Source organism: Pantherophis guttatus, chromosome 1 (assembly GCF_059756535.1).
Source record: "Pantherophis guttatus breed Tessera chromosome 1, ASM5975653v1, whole genome shotgun sequence".
Classification (NCBI taxonomy): domain Eukaryota; kingdom Metazoa; phylum Chordata; class Lepidosauria; order Squamata; family Colubridae; genus Pantherophis; species Pantherophis guttatus.
In genome coordinates, this window is record NC_142063.1 from 336,128,953 (window position 1) to 336,154,082 (window position 25,130).

The window sequence follows — 25,130 nt, forward strand, 5'->3', positions numbered from 1 at the left end:
TCTTTTTCTTCTGGATACTGAAAAGCCTGCACATAAACAGAAGGGGAAAAAGACAAAAAGAAAAAGAAAAAAACCACAGTTGGGGACAAATGATTGAAGTAGACTTACGGCATTAGGAAATTCTGCATTTAATAGACACGGTTTTGCAGGAAATCCAAAGGTAAGAGATGACAACTGAGGGGGGGCGGAAATAAATATTTTGAGCCTATTGAAACTTTTTGTTGTTTCATCAGTATCAAAGATAAATATGTACCGGAGGTAGTGGTCCAGCTTGGTGACATGAATAACCAAATAACAGAGTTGGGAGGGGCCTTAGAGGTCTTCTAGTCCAACCCCCTGCGCAGGCAGGAAACTCTATACCATTTCGTACAAATGGTTGCCCAATCTCTTCTTAAAAACTTCCAGTGTTGGAGCATTCACAACTTCTAGAGGCAAGTTGTTCCACTGATTAATTGTTCTAACATGGTTATAGGTAATCCTCGACTTACGACCACAATTGGGACTGGAATTTCTGTTGTCAAACAGGAAGCTGGTAAGTGAATTGTGCCTGATTTTGTGAACTTTTTTGCCTCAATTCTTAAGTGAATCGCTGCAGTTGCTAAATGAACCATGTGGACCAGTGTTTCTCAACCTTGGAAGCTTGAAGATGGGTGGACTTCAACTCCACCCAGAATCCCCCAGCCAGCGCGTTGAAGTTGAAGTCCACCCATCTTCAAGCTACCAAGGTTGAGAAACACTGATGTAGATGTTAAGTGAATCGGGATTTCCCCATTGAGTTTGCTTTTTGGAAACTATCTGGTAAGGTTGCAAATGGGGATCACATGAGCCCGAGATACTGCAACTATAGTAAGTACATGCCAGATGCCAAGCATCAAAATTTTGATCATGTGACCAGGGGTGGGTTCTAAATTTTTTTATTACCAGTTCTGTGGGCGTGGCTTATTTTATGGGCATGGCTTGATGGTCATGTGACAATGCTTTAGGATTTAGCAGAGGTACTGGTCTACCAGGCTTTTAACTGCTTGCAGAGCTGTACCGGTCTACTCATGTATTTTTGCAGGTACTGGTCTACTCATTTGTTTTTGGAGGCACCGGTCTACCACCAAACTGCCTTTTACCACTGATCAGCTGTAGGGCGGCCCTTTGAAGCCCCGCGGCAAGAGTTTAAACAGTTTTTTTCCTTATAGCCCATCAGCTGGGACTCAGGAGGCAGCAATAGATTGGGGATGAGACCAAATAAATGGTAAGAATAATGCGGGGTGTGGGTGGGGGGGCGGGGGGCAGAACCGGTTTGGTGACATTATATCGTCACCGCTACCGGCTCGGCGGAACCGGGCCGAACCGGGAGGAACCCACCACTGCATGTGACCCTGGGGATGCTGCAACGATCATAAGTGCAAGGCCTGGTCAAAAGCCACTTGCCTTTGTAGCTCTGAGGAAGTCTGCTGTAACTCTGAACCAGTCAATAAGCAACTGGCATTAAGTCAAGGACTACCTCTAAATCAGGAAGTAACAAAGTTAACAAATCTCATTTTTTCCCCCCTCTTAGTTCAGCTAGGAGGACATTTCCAAAGGCCTGTTCCTTCCTCCCTTTGTGTCTGTAGGTAGATGCTCTAACAAAATCGGGTCAGGCGTGCCAACTGATTACAGATTAACAGAGTTGGAAGGGACCTTGTAGGTCATCTAGTCCAACCCCCTGCCCACGCAGGAGACCCTACACCATTTTTGACAGATGGCAGCCCAGTCCCTTCTTGAAAGCCTCCAGTGATGAAGCTCCCACAATGTCTGAAGGCAACATCTGTTCCATGGGTTGATTGCTCTCACTGTCAGATAATTTCTCCTTATTTCCAGGTTGAATCTCTCCTTGTACAGTTTCCATCCATTATTCCTTGTCTGGCCTTCAGGTACTTTGGAGAATAGCTTGACCCCCTCCTCTCTGTGGCAGCCCCTCAAATATTGGAACCCTGCCTTAAAATCTCCTTAGTTCTAGGTTGCTTCTCTCCTTGATGAGTTTCTTCCTTTCTTCCTTTTCCCCTCCTCCTCCTCCTCTCCTTCTCCTCCTTTTGTTGCTAAAACCAAAAGGGCCGTTTTTGTTCCTGTACCAATTCATACTGGATTTCCTGGCAGCTTTGCCCAAATGCCTCTGGGGAACAATGTTTCAAGACATAATAGCATTTCCCTGGACATTTGACAACCAGACACAATGCAAGCCTCATTGTCAAAAATGATAGTTGAAAACAGCCCTCTCCTTCATACACAAATGGCTGCGGAAATAAGAGGACTAAAGAGTTCAGCCTGATTCTAATTTTAATTACTCTCTTTAGGTTGAATTCTACAGTCTACTATTAATGCATTCTTTGTCACAGTAACTGGACTCTGAACACTGCTGCCTGAGATTTGTTGGACTCTCAATGTGTGTGTATAAAATTGCCAGGAAAACTTGATTCTAGTCTTATCTTGTTGCAAAGTAGAGATGAGCTGGATGTTGGTTCTGAAGCTGAAAAGGTGATTTGAAGCAGGCATGCCCCTTGTTGGTACCTCCTTAAACAAGGAGAGTATCTTTTCCTGGGCCAGAACAATAGTTGCATAATCCTAAGAAAATTAATAATTAAGTTTAAAGATTCCAACAGAGAATGACACGGTGCTTTGGAGAAGACGCAAAGTTTCCAAACATTTTTTTTTTTTTATTAGATTTCTATACCGCCCTACTCCCGAAGGACTCAGGGCGGTGCACAGCCAAACAATAAAAACACATACAATACAAAATTTAAAAAATAGAATAAAATCAAATTAAATAATTTTGGCCCCGACAAATTTAAAACCCCAAACTTTTTAAAACCAATTTAAAATTGAATATATAAATACTAAAAAATATTTAAAATTTTAAAAATCTTTTATAAAAGAGGGGGAAAATTAGGCCAGGCCGGCCTGGTGAAATAGTAAGGTCTTTAAGGCGCGGCGGAAGGTGCGCAGATCCGGGATCCTCCGTATCTCTGGGGGGAGCTCGTTCCAGATAGTAGGTGCCCCCACAGAGAAGGCTCTCCCCCTGGGGGCCGCCAGTCGGCATTGTTTGGCTGACGGCACCCGGAGGAGCCCCTCTCTATGGGAGCGTACCGGCCGGTGGGAGGCTATTGGTGGTAGTAGGCGGTCCCGCAAGTACCCGGGTCCTAAGCCATGGAGCGCTTTAAAGGTGGTAACCAAAACCTTGAAGCGCACCCGGAAGACCACCGGGAGCCAGTGCAGCTCGCGCAGGAGAGGTGTTACATGGGAACGCCATGTCGCTCCCATTACCACCCGCGCGGCCGCACTCTGCGCCAGTTGGAGCCTCCGGGTGCTCCTCAAGGGGAGCCCCATGTAGAGAGCGTTGCAATAGTCCAGGCGGGAGGTGACAAGGGCATGAGTGACCGTGCGTAAAGAGTCCCGATCCAGAAAGGGACGCAACTGGCGAATCAGGCGAACCTGATGAAAAATCCTCCCGGTCACGGCCGTCAAATGCTCTTCTAAAGACAGCCGTGAGTCCAGGAGGACGCCCAAGTTGCGAGCCCTCTCCGTGGGGGCCAATGATTCGCCCCCAATAGTCAGTGATGGCGTCAACTGACTATATCGGGACGTCGGAAACCACAGCCACTCAGTCTTGGATGGGTTGAGCCTGAGCCTGTTCCTCCCCATCCAGATCCGTACGGCCTCCAGGCACCGGGACATCACTTCAAGGGCATCGTTGGGGTGATCCGGGGTGGAGATGTACAGCTGGGTGTCGTCAGCGTACTGATGGTACTCCACCCCGAAACCACGGATGATCTCGCCCAGCGGCTTCACATAAATGTTGAACAGGAGAGGCGAGAGGACCGACCCTTGCGGCACCCCACATATGAGGGGCCTCGGGGTCGACCTCTGTCCCCCTGTCAACACAGACTGCGACCGGTCAGAGAGAAAGGAGGAGAACCACCGCAACACAGTGCCTCCCACCCCCAACTCTTCCAACCGGTGCAGCATGATACCATGGTCGATGGTATCAAAAGCCGCTGAGAGATCTAACAGGACCAGGACAGAGGAGCACCCCCTGTCCCGAGCCCTCCAGAGATCATCAACCAACGCGACCAATGCCGTTTCCATGCTGTACCCGGGCCTGAAGCCCGACTGGAACGGATCCAGATACGTCGTTTCATCCAGGTGCTGGGGGAGCTGTTGCGCGACCACACTCTCAACAACCTTCGCAACAAAGCGAAGATTGGAGACCGGACGATAATTTACCAACATTGCCGGGTCCAGGGAAGGCTTCTTGAGGAGAGGCCTCACCACCGCCTCTTTCAAGGCGGCGGGAAAGTCACCCTCACTCAGCGAAGCGTTTATAATCCCCTGGAGCCAGCCTCGTGTCACTTCCTGGGAAGCCAGTACTAACCAGGAAGGACACGGGTCCAATAAACAAGTGGTCGCGTTCAGTCTACCCAGAATCCTGTCCACGTCCTCAGGGGTCACAGGATCAAACTCATCCCAGATAACATTCTCAAGACCTGCCCCTGTCTCTCCCCCTGAGACTACCCAGTCGGAGTCCAAATCTTCCCGAATCTGAGTGATTTTGTCATACAGATACTGAACAAAATCCTCGGCTCTACCCTCCAAGGGGTCCTCCCGCGCTTCCTGGTGGAGCAGGGAGCGGGTCACCCTAAAGAGGGCGGCCGGGCGATTATCTGATGACGCAATAAGAGCAGCAAAATAACTACATTTCGCTGCTTTTATCACCACTAAGTAATTCCTAATGTGGGATCTTACTAGTGTCCGGTCAGATTCAAGAAGACTGGCCCTCCAACTACTCTCTAGGCGTCTTTTCCGGCGCTTCAACTCCCTCAGCTCCTCGGTAAACCAAGGAGCCAATTGAGATCGGCGCCGGGTCAGAGGCCGCAAAGGCACGACCCGATCCAGAGCACCAGCAGCCGCCCTATCCCAGGCGGCCACCAGGTCTCCAGTCGAGGCGTGTGCCAGAACCTCAGGAAATGGCCCAAGCTCCGTCTGGAATCTGTCAGGTTCCATCAGGCGCCTGGGGCGGAACCATCTGACCGGCTCCGCCTCCCTGCGGCGGGGTGCAGCGGTTCGAAAGTCGAGACGAAGGAGAGAGTGATCTGACCATGACAAGGGTTCAGTAACTATATCCCCTATATCAAGATCCCTCAACCACTGTCCAGAGACAAAAACCAGATCCAGCGTGTTTCCCCCTGTGTGGGTAGGGCCATGAATTAACTGGGTCAGGTCCATAGCTGTCATGGAAGCCATGAACTCCCGAGCCATCTCTGACGTCTCACCCACGGACGGCAGGTTGAAATCCCCCATAACCATAAGCTTAGGGGTATCAACCGCCACCGCGGCGATGACGTTGAGTAGCTCGGGCAGGGCTGTTGCCACGTGGCAGGGAGCCAGGTACGTGATCAGCAAACCCATCTGAACCCCATGACCCCATTTCACAAAAAGGGATTCACAGCCGGCCGTCTGAGGAACAGTGGCCTCCCTCGGTCTCAGACCTTCTTTAATGATAACCGCTACCCCCCCGCCCCTCCCCTGTGACCTCGGCTGATGGAATGCTTGGAAACCTGGCGGGCACATTTCAACGAGGGGAACCCCCCCCCTCCTGGCCCAACCAGGTCTCCGTAATACCTGCCAGGTCCGCACCCCCCTCCTGAACAAGATCACAGATGAGGGGGGCTTTATTTACTACGGACCTGGCATTGCACAGCATCAGCCGAAGGCCTGGGTCCTGAGGGTCTATGCAACCTGAGGAGCGAGTAGAGCCTTGGGGGCCGGAGCACGCCACCGCTCGTAGACAGCGAGTGCGCACTCCCCTAACACGATATGGCCCCCTGCTCCCGCCATATCTACCCCTCCCACCTACAGTACTGATGTTCAAAAAACTATCCGGACAAGCTCTAACCCCCCCCTCGATCCCGGGTCCTCCATCCCCCACACCACGCTTCACTGCCAGACCCGACCCTCCCCCTTGTGGGTTATCCCCCATACCCACAGCCCGAATTCCAATCTGACCCTCCCCCTCCCTAGGACCCCTTAAAAATTTGACTAAAAATTTTGTTAAAAAACCCCTCAATTCCCTCGTTTTCACATGCCACCTCTCTGGGTCCCAAAACCCTTCCTTGAGGTGGGCCCTCGATAGTGAGGAGGGCCACATCTGCGAGAAGGGGGAATCTCGCAGCGCAAGAAGATCTGCATTCGCACCTCTTCAAGCTGACAAGGTTGAGAAACGCTGGTCTACGTGACAGAATTTGGGGAGAAAAGTAAGGTAGGAAGGGAAAAGATCTTAAGAAGGGGTCTAGGACAGCTCGCCACAGCCATCTTGCCGCAGCCAACTCTGCCACGGCCATCTTGCCATGGGACAATTCCATGCGGCATAACTCAACGTGATAAACGTTTCTTCGCCACTGTTTCTGCAGCATTATTTCCATTTTTGTCAATGGAAATAATGACAAAGGAGCAGTAGCGGATAACATTTATTGTATTCAGTTATCCTGCATGGAATTGTCCTGCGGCGAGATGTTGTGTAGTGAGTTGGCCGCCGCAAGGTGGCCGTGGTGAGATGGCTTCACAGATTGGCCGAGGTGAGATGGCCATGTTGAAGTGGCCACAGTAGATCGTCACAGTGAGCTGGCTGCAGCGAGAGGCCGTGGCGTGTTGGCCGTGGCGAATCAGTCCATTCTACTCAAGACGAACAATGGAGCTGTCAGAAATAAGGAGACTGCTTATACTTAGACTGATAGGATGCGTCGGGGAGAACATTGGTGCTGAAAATCACATGAAAAATAAACTTAGCCCAGCTAACAAGCATCCACCCGGGAAGCAAAGCCCTCTCTTCTTTATACAGTGGTGCGTCTACAACCCATACATCACTTGCTAGAGAATGTGGGCTGAAACACTAGCAATCTGTCATGGGACGTAAACGACAAAGTGTCTTTGCAGGAAGAGGAACATGGAAAAAGTCTGGATAATAAACGAAGTACCTGCTTAAGTTATGAAGCAGAGGGTAATAGGAATCGGTGTTTTGGACGCTTATATACTCCTCCTGGCTCTCTCAAATAATTATAATGTCAGGGTTCTGAGTAACACACTCACTGAAAGCAGAACTCCGAGGCAGGTAGATTCCTCAAAGAACATGTTTACTGGATACATCATATCGGCATAGCCGGTGAAAACCAACTCTAACAATTCCAGCGTTTTTCACCTAATTAAAAGAGTAAAATCGCCCCCTCCCAGGTGTCACCGGTCACATTGTCCAATTAGGACGGATGGCAGGCTCGTCTCCTCCTTCAACAGCCACCTGTTACAATGACCTTGGTTCCCACAGGAAAACGTTTTGTTTTGACTGCTAGTTGGGCTATCTAATTCCCCCCTCCCTTCCCCCTCTCAGGCTTCGTGGCAACTGTGAGGCAGCACAAGATGGCTTCAGCCAGGTTCGCTTCAGAGTTGACATATACAAGGGTAGGTGTCACGGTTAAAATATGGCTTAGACACTGCAATCTGAGGGGAAATTATTCTGTTAGGTGAAATGTACGAATGAGTGGGGATGAGAGAAGAGGATACAGGTAGTCCTTGATTTATGACCACTGTTGGGGACAGAATTTGCATTGCTAATGAAGATGGTTGTTAAGTGAGTCACCTTCGATTTTACAAGCTTTTTTTTTTTTTTTTTGCTGTGGTTAACCCAATAGCGCTTTTTCAAAAGGCAACTGGACTTTGTTTTTCCTTGAGGACGTTTCGCTTCTCATCCAAAAAGCTTCCTCAGTTCTTCAGTTGGAACTGAAGAAGCTTTTTGGATGAGAAGTGAAACACCTTCAAGGAAAAACAAAGAAAGTCCAGTTGCCTTTTGAAAAAGCACCTTTTGGGAGAACCATGACCTGGATGACTTTATATTTAGGCAATATACATTCCCTAAATAAATAAATTCCCTAAATAAATAAATACATGCTGGTTTCTAAGCACCCAAATTTTGATCACGTGACCGTGGGGATCCTGCAACGGTACATGAGTCACTTTTTTTCAGTGCCATTGTAACTTCGAACGGTCACTAAATGAGTGGTCGTAAGTCGAGGATTAACTGGGAAGAAAAACTGAACAGGCTGTTCCGAAACCCAAAAACCAATGAGAATTGTAACTGAACGGTTAATATTTTCTTGGGGAAAAAGTTTTCGATTTCCAACCGATGGTTTAAACAGAAGTTTATTCATCCACACGCATGATAAAGGAATGGATATAAATCTATAAGCACAACTGATCTGAGGGGTTTCGATGAATGCCAGAGTGAATTAATGAAGATACAGGCATAAAAGATTTTAAGTGTCAAGCCAACCACGGACAATCTGGACATGTTTCGCCTACAGAAAAGGCAGCGGAGGGGGAGATACGATAGCCATCTTAAAATATCGGAAAGGCTATCACACAGTTGAAGGAGCAGAGTTATATTCTACTGTCCCTTAAGGCAGTATCAGAACAAGAACCAGAGAGTTAAAATGATAAGAAACTAGATTCAGGCTAAACACCAAAAGGAACTTATTTATTTGTACGGTTTTTTTAATCCCACTTTATTATATTTTTATGAATAACTCAAGCTGGTGAACATTCCTAATCCTCCCTTCTCCTATTTTCCCCACAACAACAGCCAACCTGTCAGGTGAGTTGAGCTGGGAAACAGAATTAGAATTCAGTTTCTTGGTTTCTAGTCTTAATTATATGGGCTGCAACGCAAATTGGTAAACCCAGTGATGTTCCCTTCATTTAACTGTTCTTGAACTTTTAGCTTTCTCTTCTGCTTCTTTCTTTTTCTTTCCTTTGTCTTACTTTATATTAGTTTGTATTTGTTGTTTAGCTTCCTTTAATAATACACACATACACACACGCACATATATACACACACATATATAATACATATACACATACATACATACATACATACATACATACATACATATATATATATATATATATATATATATATATATATATATATATACATATGTATGTATGTAAAGGTAAATGTTCCCCTCGCACATATGTGCTAGTCATTCCTGACTCTAGGGGGCAGTGCTCATCTCTGTTTCAAAACCGAAGAAGTCAGCGCTGTCTGAAGACGTCTCCGTGGTCATGTGGCCGGCATGAGTAAATGCCAAAGGAGCATGGAACGCTGTTCCCTTCCCACCAAAGGTGGTCCCTATTTTTCTACTTGCATTTTTTATGTGCTTTCGAACTGCTAGGTTGGCTGAAGCTGGGACAAGTAACGGGCGCTCACCTCGTTATGTGGCGCTAGGGATATGGACCGCTGAACTGACGACCTTTTGATCAACAAGCTCAGTGTCTTAGCCATTGAGCCACCGTGTCCCCATACATACATACATACATACCAGTGGTGGGTCGCCCCCGATTTGGACCGGTTTGCAAGAACCAGTAGTAAAACCGGCGGGAGGCCCCGCCCACTGCCCCGGATGTCGTCATCGGCGATCTGCACATGCGCGGAAGCAAGGCTTCACGCGATCCTGTTGTGAACTGATAGTAAAGGTAGGTAGAACCCACCCCGATACATACATACATGCGTACATACATACATATATACACATACATATGTGTGTGTGTGTGTATATATGTATATATATAAATGTATGTGTGTATTATTAAAGGAAGCTAAAAAACAAATTCAAGCTAACAGAAAGTAAGACAAAGGAAAGAAAAAGAAAGAAGACCTGGATACTTACAGGACCGCCTGCTGCCACCAATAGCCTCTCACCGGCCAGTACGCTCACATAGAGAGGGGCTCCTCAGTGTGCCGTCGGCCAAACAGTATCGGCTGGTAGCCCCCAGGGGGAGAGCCTTCTCTGTGGGGGCACCTGTTATCTGGAATGAGCTCCCCCCGGAGATACGGAGGATCCCAGATTTATGCACCTTCCACTGCGCTCTCAAGACCTTTTTATTCCAACAGGCTGGCCTGGCCTAACTTTCCCTTTTATTTGTTTGTTTGTTTGTTTGTTTGTTTGTTTGTTTATTTATTATTTGTTTAAATTATAGGACTCAGGGCGGTGAACAGCCAAAGTAAAAACAAGACATACAAAATCTAAAAACTGTTTAAAATAATTAAATATTTTGGCCGTAATTAAAACAATTCCAATTTAAAATCAGTTTAAAATTTAACTCAAGCCAGCCCAGCTAGTTGAAATAAATGGGTTTTCAGGGCCCGACGAAAAATCCGGAGGTCTGTTATTGTACGTATCTCTGGGGGGAGGTTGTTCCAGTTGTTCTTTTTGGCTGTTCACCGCCCTGAGTCCTTCGGGAGTAGGACGGTATATAATTCTAATGAAATAAATAAATAAATAAATAAATAAATAAATAAATAAATAAATAAGCAGAAGAGAAAGCTAAAAGTTCAAGAATAGTTGAATGAAGTGAACATCACTGGGCTTATCATAACACACACACACACACACACACACACACATATATATTAAAGGAGAAAGCTGCATCTAAAAACCCCTCACAGGGCGAACAAATCTCTCATCCGTATGTTTGTGATTAAGCCGAGATCTTTTTGTGCCCTTAAGTGGAAATGAGAAATGAGAATCTGCTACTTTTTGTCGATTCTTAGTAAGTCCCAAGCTGGCAAAGCAATCATCTCCTCTTAGAAATCCCTGCTTTTCTTAATGCCATCCTCCCGGAAAGAACCTTGTCAGCCCCAAGCAGGCTTTTTCTGTAAATATCATGGTAGAGGAGTCTGACATTTTCTGGACTGCTCTTTAGTGTTAATAAGTGTTAATAAAAGATTCCTAGAACAGGGTAACCTTTTCACAAAGTATTTGTAAATGCCAAAAACTGCATTAACCACACACACATACACACACAGTTTCAGGCAGCAGTTGTACAACTTTGCATGCAATTATTAAGTTTGGGATTCAGCAGTAATAAAAGAGGCACGATGGCTCCAGTGGCTTAATGACGCTGGAGATGGTCTCCGCTCTGGCGGTTCGAATTCTAGCATTGTGTGTCCGGGTGAGTTCCTGTCACTAGCCTCGGCTTCTGCCCAATTTGAGGTTCGAATGCATGTTCTAGGTGAGTAGATAAAATAGGCACCACTTCGATGGGGAGATGAGCTGGTGCTCTATGCAGGCAGCCAGATTCCTGCCCACTGAACCTTCCTGGTTGTGAGGCATCTGTTTGTGAGGCAACTCCAGGGAAGGAGGGGGCCTTGGGTGATGCTACTGGAAGAGCCGCTTGTCTTCCTTTCTGGTGGGGAGCCAGCTCGCCCTCTTGTGGCGCACCATGGGAAGCACGCAAACGTGTACCTGACGGAGTTGGTAAACCGCCAGCCAACCCACTACTCTGCAATTGCATTGTAGTCTCCTGGCTGATGTATCAACTTCATATGCTAATAATAATAATAGTAGTGGTAATAAAAACCAGTTGGTTAAATAATGCGACGAGATGATGCTGAGGTTTTGTCTGCCCCATCTGGAGGTAAGGTGTGAAGAATTTCTCATTATGGCTTCCATTCCATTTTTTGCACAAAAATTGGGCCTGGTTTGCTGCTTTCCTATAAGCATACATGTTCATCTCATTACAGGTAGTCCTCAACTTACGACCAAAATTCAGTCCCAAATTTCCGTGGTAAAGCAAGACAGTTGTTAAGTGAGCTTTGTCCCATTTTATGACCTTTCTTGCCACAGTTGTTAAGAGAAGCACTGCAGTTGTTAATAAAATGGTTGTTTAGTGAATGTGGCTTCCCCGTTGCTGACCTCAGTACACTGCAACCGTCATAAATATGAGGCAGTTGCCAAGCATCCAAATTTTGATCATGTGACCAATGGGATGCTGCAATGGTTGTAAGTGTGAAAAAACAGTCATACGTCACTTTTTTTCAGTGCTGTTGCAACTTTGAACGGTCACTATACAAATGATTGTAAGTCAAGGACTACCTGTGTTCCCTTTGGAGCTAGTTAATGTTATGCAAAAGGCAGAAAAGGAGCAAAGAAAAAAAGAAATTACAGGCATGAGATAAGAGGAAAAAAAAATAGAGGTCCTATTAAATGTAGTCCGTGCTATTACGATTCCCGATACCTTTCTATAACTTTCTGTCCTTGGAAAATACGTGTCAGCTGCCACAGAATAGAATAGAATAGAATAGAATAGAATAGAATAGAATAGAATAGAATAGAATAGAATAGAATAGAATAGAATAGAATAGAATAGAAAATATGGAATGGAATGGAATTTTGGATAGGATAGGATAGGATAGGATAGGATAGGATAGAATAGATTAGAATAGAATAGAATAGAATAGAATAGAATAGAATAGAATAGAATAGAATAGAATAGAATAGAATAGAATAGAATAGAATAGAATATATGGAATGGAATATAGAAGAGAAGAGAAGAGAAGAGAAGAGAAGAGAAGAGAAGAGAAGAGAAGAGAAGAGAAGAGAAGAGAAGAGAAGATGGGTAGGGTAGGGTAGGGTAGGGTAAGGTTGAGTAGAATAGAATAACAGAGTTAGAAGGGACCTTGAAGGTCTTCTAGTCTAACCCACTGCTCAGGCAGGAAACCTTATACCATTTCAGACAAATGGTTGTCCAACATCTTAAAAACTTCCAGTGTTGGAGCATTCACTACTTCTGAAGGCAAGTTGTTCCACTGATTAACTGTTCTAACTGTCCGGAAATTTCTCCTTAGTTCTAAGTTGCTTCTCTCCTTGATTAGTTTCCATCCATTGCTTCTTGTCCTGCCCTCAGGTGCTTTGAAAAATAAATTGACTCCCTCTTCTTTGTGGCAACCCTTTAAATATTGGAACAATGCTGTTGTGTCACCGCTAGTCTTTCTTTTCATTAAACTAAACTTACCCAATTCCAGCAACGATTCTTTATATGTTTTAGCCTCCAGTTCCCTAATCATCTTTGTTGCTCTTCTCTGCACTCTTTCTAGAGTCTCCACACCTTTTTTACATCGTGGCGACCAAAACTGGATGCAGTATTCCAAGTGTGGCCTTACCAAGGCAGTGATATTAACACTTCATGTGATCTTGATTCTATCCCTCTGTTTATGCAGCCTAGAACTGTGTTGGCCTTTTTGGCAGCTACAACAAACTGTTACCTCATATTTAAGTGATTGTCCATAGGACTCCAAGATCCTTCTCACTGTTACTACTATTGATTGAGTACCACCTACCTGTGCATTTGCTTTTTCTTGCCTAAATGTAGAAACTTACTTTTTTCACCAATTTCATTTTGAATGAAATTTTTTTCACCAATTTCATTTTGAATTTCATTTTGTTAGATAGCGCTCAATGTTCAAATCTGTCAAGATCCTTCTGTATCTTAAGCCTATCTTCAGGAGTGTTGGCTATTCCTGCCAGCTTGGTGTTGTTGTCTGCAAATTTGATGAGTTCCTCATCTATCTCCTCATCCAAATCATTGACTGAGATGTTGAAGAGTACTAGGCCTAAAATAGAGCCTTGGGATATATCACTGCATACTTCCCTCTATATAGATGTAGTTCCATTGAGGACTACATGCTGAGTGTGGTTGGTCAGCCAATTATGAATCCATCTTCCGGTGATGCTATCTAACCCATATCTTACAAAGTAGTAGGTTGTGGTCTACTTTATCAAATGCCTTACTGAAGCCCAAGTAAATTATATCCACAGCATTCCTCTGGTCCACTAATTTTGTCACTTTGTCAAAGTGATGCTTGCTTGTGCTTCTCTGCTATGCAGTGACAGACTGCCATGAACTGTGAGGCGGGGGAATGAAGGGGGAAGCTTGGGGAAATGAAAATAAGTGCTGTATTTCCTTGAGATGCTGCCTCAAGCTCACCCAGCTGGGAGAAGGAGGGAGCTGCATACAAAACCATGCTTGGACTGACTATTATGAAAACATATTGCCTGAACTTGATTGATGATACTGGGGTGGGCAATGAGAGATAATTAAGGGAGGGAAAAGTAGAACTTAGGGATTTTAGTGCACAATTCTCAGTTTTGCAATATTGCAGTACTCTTGACCTCTAATAAACTACCGTATTTTTTGGAGTATAAGATGCACTTTTCCCCCCTAAAAGAGGCTGAAAATTTGGGTCCGTCTTATACTCCAAATGTAGCCCTGCCCACCCACCGGCCCCAACCCTTCGTTCGGCCTCTGTGCATCCTCTTCCTAGCTGCAGAGATTGCCACAGACAATGGCTTGTGTTTTTGGGCTCCACGCATCACGTTTTCAGCCTCCAAACGCTCAGTTTGAGAGCCCTTCAAGGCTGCGGGGATCGCCAAAGCACATCGCTGCCAATCGCCGCCCAAAAACATGATGCATTTGGAGACTGAAAACGCGACACACGGTACCCAAAATTGCTACCCCGAACAGCTGCTGCCTTCTCTTACTCCTTCCACGCTTTACCTGCTTTAGTCACTGGAGCTCCCCCTGACGATCAGCTGTGCTTTTGAAGCTGTTTTTCAGCCCCAGCGAGGCACTTGCGAGTGAAGCAATCTTCCGCGCTTTGCCTGCTTTTTTCATTGCTGCTCCCTCCAACGATCAGCTGAGCTTTAGAAGCTTGTTTTCAGGTCCAACGAGGGTGCTCAAAACTAGCGAACGAATGTGCTGAAGCTGACCAGGCTACGGATGCTAGCCAGATGAATACCTGATAGGCAGAATTTTGTTTTCCTATTTTCCTCCCCAAAAACAAAGGTGCGTCTTATACTCCAGTGCATCTCATAGTCCGAAAAATACAGTATACCTTTCTCAATAAATGGAGCCAGGATTGTTTCTATTTGGAGGCTTAAGTAGTGGCAGGTCCAACAATACCTTTGATTTTACTGTATCCATGGACTGCTTCGTCTATCGCTTTTTTGCTCTTTAATCTTCTCAACTCTTTTCGCGATGTTATCATCCATATCCAAGCCAGCTTCCCATTCCTTGCACTCCGTTCACTATTTTTCCATGCAGGTAGTCCTCAGCCTTATAACCATTCCATTTTACAAAGGCACTGAAAAAGTGACTTTATTTCTATAGTAAAGAGAGAAATAGTGATTGATTGTGGAAAGAAATTGCTTGGGGCAACTTCGAAAGATTAAAAGTTCACAGTTCTAGAGGGAAACGTTCTAATGTTGTTAAAAATTTGCCCACTTAGGCAGTGGGGTTTTTTTTCCCCCTTTTGACTTTCTTTCGCTCATTTTTGCCTTCGCTCTTCTGACTTTTCTACCCAACCCTGCTGTAGTTCCCCACCGCAGGTCCCCTTTCCTTGCAAGAGACAACTTCAGAGGCTAAACAAATTGGACATTAATCTCGAATTTAATTGCTGTTCATTTACAGAATTCCTGTGCTGCTGCGTATATTAAGACAAGCAATATTTTTTTTTTAGTTCCTGTTCTGCTCTTTTTGTTCACCAAGTTCTCCCAAGGATCATTAAGATTTAGGCCCAGTTTTCATTCATGTGTCACATAAACAGCAGGCCCACTTTCACTTTCATTGGAGGGGGAATTAGTAGATGTCTACATCGATTCAATTGATGGATGCAAATCTTCCAATCAGAAATCTCCAAAAATCTTAGTGACTTCCCTTCATTGATTCTCACCAGCTACTAAGTTCAACGAAAGGAACAAGATTTGGAATCGATCTTGATAAGGAAACCTCACTAGACATCACCAAAGTCTAAATTCCAACTACGATAGTCCTTTTTTTTTTTTTTTAAGCCATCGCAATTGTGACTGGCAACTCACTTATTAAGCAAAGCGGTCGCCAAGGGAAACCGTTACTATGCTTATGATCTTAGTTCAGTTTTCCTTTGCTTTACAGTCCTGCAAAGGTCATTACTGCAAGGACTGGGTGCAAAGTTACCTTTTCAGCAGTGTCAACACTGCAAGTGGTCGTTAAAAGAGGCAGTCGCTAATCCAGGATGACTGGCACACATTTCATCCCTTTTTCATTCCATTTATATCCTGTTGTTTTATTGGTAGCAAGACCAAGGCAGCTGGCCACTTAGGAAGATGCAGCTCACATAGGAAGGATTTTGCAACACAATATTAGAAACACGATTGTGAAAACTACTTTAAAGAATTTGAATAGATGTAGTCCTCGACTTACGATAGTCCGTTTAGTGACTGTTCAAAGTTACACTGAAAAAAGTGACTTATGATTGTTTTTCACACTTACAACCATTACAGGAGCCCCAGCAGAGGTGGGTTTCAGCAGGTTCTAACCAGTTCTGGAGAACCGGTAGCGGACATTTTGAGTAGTTCGGAGAACCGGTAAACACCACCTCTGACTGGCCCCACCCCCATCTATTCTCTGCCTCCCAAGACCCAGATCGGGAGGAAATGGGGATTTTGCAGCATCCTTCTCCTGGAGTGGGGAGGGAATGGAGATTTTATAATATCCTTCCCCTGTCACGCCCACCAAGCCACACCCACCAAGCCATGCCATTCCCACCAAGCCACACCCACAGAACCAGTAGTAAAAAATTTGGATCCACCACTGAGCCTCAGTGTCATAGGATCAAAAGGGAAAGGAAAGGAAAGGAAAGGAAGGGAAGGGAAGGGAGGGGAGGGGAGGGGAGGGGAGGGGAGAGAAAGGAAGGGGAGGGAAGCGAAGGGGAGGGGAGGAGAAAGGAAAGGAAAGGAAAGGAAAGGAGGGGAGGGGAGAAGGGAAGGGAAGGGAAGGGAAGGGAGGGCAGGAGAAAAGAGAAGAGAGGAGAGGGAAGAGAAGGAAAGGAAGGGAAGGGAAGGGAGGGCAGGGGAGGAGACGGGAGGAGAGGAAAGGAAAGGAAAGGAAGGGAAGGGAGGGCAGGAAAAAAGAGGAGAGAGGAGAGGAGAGGAGAGGAAAGGAAAGAGAAAGAAAGAAAAGGAAGGGAAGAGAAGGGAAGGGAGAGAGGGGAGGGGACGGGAAGAGAGAAGAGGAGAGGAAAGGAAAAGAAAAGAAAGGAAAGGAAGGGAAGGGAAGGGAACGGAAGGGAGGGGACAGGAGGGGACAGGAGGAGAGGAGAGGAAAGGGAAGGGAAGGGGAAAAGGGAAGGGGGGAAAAAAAGGGAAAGGAAACTTATTCTCTTACATTCTGTCCAACTCAGAGTCATCCACAGGATGGGGCAAAAAAGTCAAGATGGTGCTCGTGAAGGTATCACCCAAAGCCCTAGCTCTTTGTATCTGGGAGTTCAACCGCTTGGTTGTTACGGCCATTTTCCCTTCCTTGATTCTAACCCCGTCGTCACAGACGTCCCTGCTTCAGGCCCAGGACATCAATGTGTCAGTACAGTCTTTGTGTTACAGGATGCTCTTGGAAGTTGGGCTGAAGAGATCCAGTTGAGACCTTGAATTCAGCCACATGTACTCTTTTCTGTTTTGATCTTTTTCATCCAGCTTGCGTAACTTTAAACCAAATGTTTTCCAAATTTGTGAGTATCTTGGGAGACTGTTTGCACAGCAGCAGCCATTCATTCATATATGGTGACCTTGCCCATTGTCTGTTCATCAATTGACAGATTAAAGCCTGGATTTATGTTAATTGATTTCCCAATTAGAGCAATTAGCTTCAATCCAGCTTCTTCACATCTACAGTCAGGGCAGTCTGCGGTTCATTCGGTGACTGTTCAAAGTCACAACGGCCCTGAAAAAAGTGACTTCACAACCATTTATCACACTTATGACCATTGCAGCATCCGCCATGGACCCGTGATCGAAATTCAGATGCTTGGCAACTCATATTTATGACAGATGCAGCATCCTGGGGTCATGTGATCCCCACTTGCGACCTTCTGACGAGCAAAGCCAATGGGGAAGCCAGGTTCTCTTAACAACCGCATTAGTAACTTAACAACTGCAGTGATTCACTTAACAACTGTGGCAAGAAAGGTCATAAAATGGGGCAAAATTCACTTCACTGTCTTGTTAGCCACAAAAATTGGGGGGCTCAATTGTGGTCGTAAATCGAGGACTACCTGGGAACTGTCAAGGGGAAAACCACCACATTGGCAGGACAAGCTACTGTATATAAAGAGAGAGCAAACCCCACACCCATTTGCACTGATAATGTTACCTCATGGGGGAGTGAAACGTCTGCAAGCAAACAACTAAGCTCAGAGAGACGGCATACCTGAATATTTTTGTGTGGAGGTATGTTGGGTTTGAGTGTCAGGAGTTTTTATGGATTTTAAAAAATCTTTTCATTGCGATTTTATGATCCGCCCAAGGGCATAGTGCATAAGGTGGGCAACCACATCAGTCTTTTAAATAAATAAATAAACACACATAAATAAATAAACACATAAATAAATAAGCTGGATTTGCAATAGCAAAACACTGGGAAGGTTGATAATGGCAAACACATGATACAATACAATCCTTGGTGGTATAAACGGAGGCATAATCATGAAGTATGGAGTACCGCCAGGGGTGGGTTCTACTTATCTTTACTACCGGTTCACAACGGGATCGCGCTCGCTCGCATGTGCGCCTTGCTTCTGCACATGCACAGAAGCTTCTGCGTGTTACAATATTGAGGATCAGACCCAATAACAGACATACGCACGTTGCTAATTAAGCAGTTAAGAGTTTATTGACATTGTTCTTCTTGTTACAGGAATCATCTGCAAGTACATCTGGATCAGCGTGGGACAACCTTAAATACCTGGAAGGCGGAGACTGGGGTAAGGAGTGGCCTAGGTGGGAGGTGTATATGTGGTTTATGTGCGTTAACCCTTGCAGTGCTGAACTGTATGTACCTGCTCGTGTGGGTGGGGCATTTATATGTGACACTGCGCATGCGCAGATCGCTTCTGATGATGTCAGGGTCAGTGGGCGGAGCCTCCCGCCAGTTTTACTACCGGTTCTATAGAACCGGTCCGAACCGGGGGCAACCCACCACTGAGTACCGCTTTATAAACCCTTAGTAAGGCCACACCTGGAATACTGCATCCAGTTTTGGTCACCACAAATTGAGACTTTGGGAAAAAGTGCAAACGAAGAACAACTAAGGTGATTAAAGGCCTGGAGACAAAAAATATATGAAAAACCGTTGCAGGATTTGGGTTTGGCCAGTCTAGAGAAAAGAAGGACCGGGGGGGGGGCATGATAGCAGTATTTCAGTATTTGACAGACTGCCATAAAGAGGAAGGGGTCAACTTATTTTCCAAAGCACCAAAAGGCAAGACAAGAAGCAATGGATGGGAATTAATAAGGAGAGAAGCAACCTGGTATTAAAGAGAAACTTCCTAACACTGAGAACAATTAACCAGTGGAACAGCTTTCAGTCAGAAGTTGTGGCTGCTTCATCACTGGAGGTTTTTAAGAAAAGTCTGGACAGTCACTTGTCTGAAATGGCATATGGTCTCCTGCTCGAGCAGGGAGTTGGATTAGAAGACCTTGAAGGTCCCTTCCACCTCTATTCTGGTTGATTGATTGATTGATTGATTGATTGACACCAGAATGCTGCAGTCACCATGTATACATGAATTTTGATATTGATTGTGGGGATGCTGCAACTGTTTAAGTGTGAAAACAAGTCACCGGTCCCTTTTTTTCAGCGCCTTTGAGATTTTGGATGGTTGAAAGTCGAGGACTTGCCTATACTAAGATAAACCAGTCTTTATCTTTAACCCTAAATCAGTGTTTCTCAATCAGGGGAATTTTAAAATGCATGGACTTCAACTCCCTGAATTGCCGGGTCAGGAACTTTTAAATAAATAAACTGCATAAATAAATAAATGTATAAATAAATAAATGCATAAATGCATAAATAAATGCATAGATAGATAGATAGATAGATAGATAGATAGATAGATAGATAGATAGATAGATAAAAATAATAAAATAAAATAAAATAAAATAAAATAATAAAATAAAATAAAATAAAATAAAATAAAATAAAATAAAATAAAATAAATAAAATAAAATAAAATAAAATAAAATAAAATAAAATAAAATAAAATAAAATAAAATAAAATAAAATAAAATAAAATAAAAAAGATGGATGTACAAATAGCTAAACACAAGGAGAAAGTTAGCCTATCAAAAGAAAGATTCTGTCTGGACTTTACCCTGATACAGTATGCTCATTTTTTTTATGTGCAAAGTGTAAATGTGTGTGTATATATATGTGTGTGTGTGTGTGTGTGTGTGTGTGTGTGTGTGTGTGTGTGTGTAAGAGATGGAGGGAAGGGCAGACAGAAAACCAAACACGTAATGGATTGCAAGGGTTGGGTTTTAGTAGGAAGAATCTAACTAATTCCGGAGGTGCTTCCCACAATGAAACTCCTATCATTGATATTGAAAGGATCCCAATTGGGATTCTTGGAAGTAAAAAGCATCCCTCAAGAGATATAGTCACTCATAGCCCATCAATCACCTCTTAAAACCTCCAGTGGTCTGAATCCGAACTTTTAAAGCATTGTCTTCATCGAAATGTTTCCTTTTTTTTATTGCAAATACTCCACAGTTTTGTTTTACACCAGAGCAGGATGTTTTAATTTATACAGGTAGTCCTCAACTTACAACAGCTCGTTTAGTGACCGTTCAAAGTTGCAACATTACTGAACAAAGTGACTTATGGCAGTTTTTCACCCTTACAACTTCTGGAGCATCCCTAATGGTCACGTGATCAAAAGTCAGATGCTTGGCAACCGATTCGCATTTATTTTTTTTTTAAATTTGATTTATATGCCGCCCTTCTCCGGAGATTCAGGGCGGCTTACAATGCGTTAAGCAATAGCCTTCATCCTTTTGTATATTTATACAAAGTCAGCTTATTGCCCCCACAAACTGGGTCCTCAATTTACCTACCTTAGAAAGGATGGAAGGCTGAGTCAACCTTGAGCCTTGGCGAGATTCGAACCCTGCAGTAATTGCAGGCAGCTGGTCTTAATAACCAGCTTAATAACAGGGTGCCTTAAACCCCTGTACTACCAAGGCTCTTGGCATTGATGACGGTTGCCGTGACCAGCTTTTGCGACCTCCTGACAAGGAAAGCCAATGGGTAAACCAGACTCACTTAACAACCATGTTACTAAAATACCATTGGAGCTGAGGTGGCGCAGTAGTTGGAGTGCAGTACTGCAGGCTACTTAGGGCTGACTGCTGGCTGCAGTTCGGCAGTCCAAATCTCACCAGGCTCAAGGTTGACTCAGCCTTCCATCCAGGGGTTGGTTTCACTTACCTTTACCACTGGTTCTCCGCTCGTGCGCGCTGTCCACAGATTCGCCCAACTTTCTGTGCATGCGTTTCGCTCGCTCACGCGCCTTCCGCACATGCACCCGGCCTTGAAAACATGCTTAAATAGCACGACTTGGAGCCGGGGCCGGTGGACGGGCCCACTTGTGATTGCCGCTACCAGTTCACCCAAAACGGTGCGAACCGGCTGAATTCCCCCACTGCTTCCATCCTTCCGAGGTGGGTAAAACGAGGACCCAGATTGTTGGGGGCAATAGGCTAACTCTGTAAACCGCTTAGAGAGGGCTGGAAAAGGACTATGAAATGGTATATAAGTCTACCGTATTTTTCAGAGTATAAGACACACCTTTTTCCGCCCTAAAAGGGGGTGAAAATTTAGGTGTGTCTTATACACCGAATGTAGCCCCACCACACACTGGCCCCCACCCTTTGGCTCTGTCTTGCAGCAGTTTACCTCCTTGCAGCAAGCAGCAAGAAAAAACAGCCCCTTTCAGCTTCAGCACAGCCTAATTAGCACAAGTTGATTGGATCGGCCTCCCGACTCTCAGCTGATTTGCTCTCAGCTGTTTTGTGCAGGGCTCTGCTGCTTGCTGCAAAGAGGTAAATTGCTGGAGCAGATTTTTTTTTTTCCTTGTGCTAATCAAGCTACGCTGAAAACGAAAATGAAAGTAAAGCAGGCTGTTTGCTGTTTGCTGCAACGAGGCAAAATTGCTCCGAGGCAGAGGGAGATTTTTTTTTCTTCTTTTCCTCACCAAAAAAGGTAGGTGTGTCTTATACTCTGAAAAATATGGTAAGTGCTATTCCTATTCCTAAAACAACTTCAGTGATTCACTTAACAATGGTGGCAAGAAAAGTTAGAAAACGGGGCAAAATTCACTTAACAAACGTCTCGCTTAGCAACATAAATTTTGTGCTCAGTTTTTGGTTGTAAGTCAAGGACTACCTTGTACATCCTTCCTGCCCCCCCGAAGACAAATCTTCATTTCTATTCCCGTAATGGTTTTTAATGACCTTGCTTATTTCCCTCTTTCCTAACTGTGTAGCCAAGGGTGCCTTGCTCCTTAAAGCTGATCGTCGGCTCTCTGTCTAATAATGATTTGGATGTCACAGAAGTATAAAAAAGACAGTTATAAAAACAGCATAATGAGAGAATGAGTATGGATCAGCAACAGAAGGATCACCCGGGGGGGGGGGGGCAGGAGTTGCTCTGAGCCATATTCTTTCATCACAGAGATATGGAACAGGAATGAAAGGTTACTCTTCCTTCTCTATCTACTTAAATCTAATTTTTTTATATATATATAAAACATCACCAGTTCTCTACAATAATGAAAAGAGAATCCCACTAAACTCTGGTCTGCAGCAGCAAAGGAGGAACGCCTCCCACCCCCCCGAGATTCAGCAAAAGAGGAAAAATTAGTCTTTCAAAGTGAAATGAAAGCTCTTTTTCCTTGGCAAGAGATATGTAACCTTCAATAGCCCAACGGTGCTCAATTTGTATTGGAAAAGTTCATCCATTGATCCATCTGGATCAGAGGTGAAATCTAACAATTTTTGCTACCGGTTCTGTGGGTGTGGCTTAATTAGTGGGTGGGGCTTGTTGGTCAGGTGACTGGGTGGGCATGGCTTGTTGGTCAGGTGGGCATGGCCAAGTCGATGTCACTTTGTTGCCCTTTTTTAACCTACAAAACACAACACAACACAACTGGCTCACCCACAAGGTAAAAGCAGCTGTGCTAGACCCAAAATGGCCCCTGCAACAAGCAGGAACCTCACATAGCCACAAAAAGCCCAAAAAAACAACTTTCACACTTTACACACACAAAATTCCACATACAGCTTTGTGAGATTTTGTGTGTTTGTGTAGTTAGAGTGAAACACTACAGAAATACACAAAATCTCAGAAAGCTGCACAAATATTATTTTATTTTGTTTTATTTTTATTTTTATATAAAAGCAGCTAAATTTAAAACTTCCTAAACTTTAAATGGCTAGGTCTAAAAAAAGAACAACTAAAAAAACCCCAATTAACTATTTTTTTTAAAGCTCCCAAAGGGGAAAAAAACTTACAGGCAGGCAGTAAGGCAGATAGAGCTGCTCACCAATGAGCTTGATTGCAGGCAGGGAGATTCAGTTGCTTGCTGATGCAACGGATTGCAGGGATTACAGCAAGCGAAGCAAGGTAGGCGTTGCAACTAGCAGCTAAGGTAAGCAAGCTGGACGCTGGGGTGGGGGGGAGGGATTTTTGCTACCAGTTCTCCGAACTGCCCACTGCCATAGCTACCTACTCGCCCGAGTTGCTCCGAACCGGGACATTTCAGCCCTGATCTGGATGGTATAAACTTGACAGCTTTAAGACTTGTGGACTTCAGCTCCCAGAATTCTCCAGCCAGCTATGCTGAAGAATTCTGGGAGTTGAAGTCCACAAGTCTTAAAGCTGCCAAGTTTGAAGACCTCTGGTATAAAGACTTCTTGCCTTGGGCAGGGGGTTGGAGAAGACCTCCAAGATCCCTTCCAGCCCTATGATTCTATCCATCCATTTATTCATCCATTTATCCTAACAATTCAGAAAGTAGTCAAGGACCTTCTTTCTGGGGGAGGGGGGGCTGGACTAGATGACCTACAAGGTCCCTTCCAACTCTTGCTAATCTGTTGTTATTGTTCTTATCTAAAACATAAAAATATAAGTGATCTTCCACTTATAAAAAGCCACTTAGTGAACATTTGAAGTTACAACAGAATTGAAAAAAGTGACTTACAAATCAGAATCAGAATAGAGCTGGAAGGGATCATGGAGGTCTTCTAGTCCAGCCCCCTGCTCAAGCAGGAGATCTATACCATTCCAGACAAGTGGCTGTCCAGTCTCTTCTTAAAAACCTCCAGTGATGAAGCACCCACAACTTCTGGAAGTAAGCTGTTCCATTGGTTGATTGTCTTCCCTGTTAGGAAATTTCTCCTAAGTTCTAAGTTGCTTCTCTCCTTGATTAGTTTCCATCCATTGTTTCTTGTCCTGCCCTCAGGTGCTTTGGAGAATAAATTGACCCTCTCCTCTTCTTTGTGGCAGCCTCTCAAATACTGGATGATTGCTATCATGTCCCCGCTGTCAGTCCTTCTTTTCTCTAGACTAGCCAAATCCAAATCCTGCAACCGTTCTTCCTATGCTTTTAGTTTCCAGGCCTTTAATCATCTTAGTTTGAACTCTTCTTTGCACTTTTTCCAAAGTCCCAACATCATTTTGTAATGTGGTGACCCAAACTGGATGCAGTATTCCAGGTGTGGTTTTACCAAGGCTTTATAAAGTGGTACTAATACTTCACGTGATTTTATTTTATGAGATGACCCCACAATCATCCTTCTGCTCAGAGGTGGGATTCACATACACTTCACATACACTTTTGTGATGTCCACACATGCATGCGGCATTACAAAACATGGCAATTTGCTCACGCGCACCATCCACACATGCGTGCGATGTCAGACAACACGGCAATTTGCTCGCACGCGTCATCCATGCATGCGGGTGGCATCAAAAACATAGCAATATAGGACGGGATTGCGCCCGGGCGGACCCACCTGCAGATCGCCACTACCGGTTCACCCAAATCTGTCCGAACCGGCTGAATACCGCCTCTGCTTCTGCTCATACCACCAAAATCCTTCTCTTCTCAGTATATAGCTACAGGGAGAACCATTTAGAACAGATTTGCAAATTCTCTTTAAAACTCAGAAATTGCAACCCCGACTGAAATGAATGCATTTGACTAAAAGGGGGGGGGGGTCTTTGCAACCTTAAGTTCGTTTGCATAAAGAAAAATAAATAACACTTCTCTATTTTCTTCTTTCCGTTATATTGTCATAACAAGTATCCCATCAGGACCAGAGGTCAAAGATGTGAAGCTGCAAACAAGATTTTATGGCCTGAGAGAAGCCTTTATGTAAATATCTTCCCCTTTGTTTGTGCCTCTT

The 25,130-nt window shown here is 44.6% G+C and overlaps 1 long non-coding RNA gene across 3 annotated transcripts; it reads left to right on the plus strand.

Annotated features, from left to right (window-relative positions):
• Nucleotides 1-25,130, plus strand: LOC132712281 (uncharacterized). Of its 3 annotated transcripts, none has more exons than XR_009622968.2 (4): nt 1-160; nt 7,406-7,476; nt 18,580-18,646; nt 25,028-25,130. It is a non-coding gene; the product is annotated as an uncharacterized LOC132712281 (long non-coding RNA). The 3 variants fall into 3 exon arrangements; XR_009622970.2 differs by lacking the exon at nt 7,406-7,476 and adding an exon at nt 473-532 and having other exon boundaries at nt 25,028-25,129; XR_015731626.1 differs by lacking the exon at nt 7,406-7,476 and having other exon boundaries at nt 25,028-25,127.